Here is a 451-nt window from a genome sequence, read left to right on the forward strand (position 1 = left end):
TATTATTCTTTGGTGTTTTCCATGACAACACTGATTCCAGCAAAAATAAATTACAATGTACAAAACAAATTCCTCTGGGAAAATAAAAAAAATTATATAAAAAAAAATACTACACAAGATTCACAAGCATCAGTACAATTACACATATGTACAAGAGTCCAGGTGGAGACATTTAGTGTCTCGGGGGACTTCAACAAGCAGTACACTTGTGTATTTTTCTTTTTTTTTTTTTTTTGCATAAAATACAGTCTTAAATAGTTCAAATATTTAAAAAAATTCCACCCAAACCTGTTTTAAAAATCTGTAAAATGACAAGACACTTGAATATTTAGTGTCTCCTTGTTGAATTGTTGCATCACTGCACCTCAAAGAAAACACGTTGTTTTTAAAGGCCTCTTTTAGATTTAACTGCTTGTTGCCACTTGTTAGGTCACAAGTGCCCCCCCCCCCC

This window comes from Nematolebias whitei, chromosome 13, assembly GCF_014905685.2.
Source record: "Nematolebias whitei isolate Nwh7 chromosome 13, NemWhi1, whole genome shotgun sequence".
NCBI lineage: Eukaryota > Metazoa > Chordata > Actinopteri > Cyprinodontiformes > Rivulidae > Nematolebias > Nematolebias whitei.